We start from the raw sequence: 874 nt of genomic DNA, 5'->3' as shown, positions 1-874 counted from the left end.
GATATGGTATAATGGACATTTGAAATACCTGCATTTGAATTTACTTGCTTCTATTATCATGTTGCATAGTCAGGTGCTTAATTTGGCAAGAATGAATTGAGGAATGATAATGGAGGCTTTCCAATGACCTGTTCTGTGAGTTCAGGAATGTGTAAACAAAAGATACTTTATGCACCGAAAATGCAACGCAGATTGCAAAAAGATTTGATCACGCCTAATTCCTTTGTGAAACTTTACAGGTGCCTGTTCCAATCTGAGGCTATCAGTGACCTTATTCTGTAATTCATGCATCAACGTCACTTTCTCAGTATAACAATGGGATGCGTTACATTATACTTGCGATGTGGCGAACCTTTTTTTCAACCATTTTTTAAAATAGTATCATGGGTACGTAAATCAGATGTGGGTGGATGCAGGAATTGAGGTTCCCTTTTTCCAGCAGAAAATACTGAAACTCTCACATTTCATCAAAATTTGTGAGAAAATGGCATTTCATGATAGATTTATTGAATGTTATTGGACTGCCGGCTTTCGTTATTACAATCCAACAATTTGTGTTTCATAAACACCGTCAGAACACAAACCAGGGGACATGGCATAGGCGGATCCAGGTGGGGGGGCGAGGGGCCCGCCCCCCCCCCATTGGCAGGGCCAAAAAAAAACCAAGGGGGAAGAAAGAAAAAAAGGAAAAGAGAGGGGAAAAAAGAAGGGGAAACATAAGAGGAGGGAAGACAAGGGAATAAAATGAGTTGAGAGAAGACTTGGCAAACGATTTTAAAAATATTTTCATGTCATATAAATTTTTGCTCGCGCTTCGCGCTCGCGTTGTCTTTTAGGTGATTTACATATATTGCTCAATATGGAGCTTAAAATA

This window comes from Lytechinus pictus, chromosome 3 (genome assembly GCF_037042905.1).
Source record: "Lytechinus pictus isolate F3 Inbred chromosome 3, Lp3.0, whole genome shotgun sequence".
NCBI classification, from domain to species: Eukaryota; Metazoa; Echinodermata; class Echinoidea; order Temnopleuroida; family Toxopneustidae; genus Lytechinus; species Lytechinus pictus.
This window is presented reverse-complemented; position numbering follows the sequence as displayed.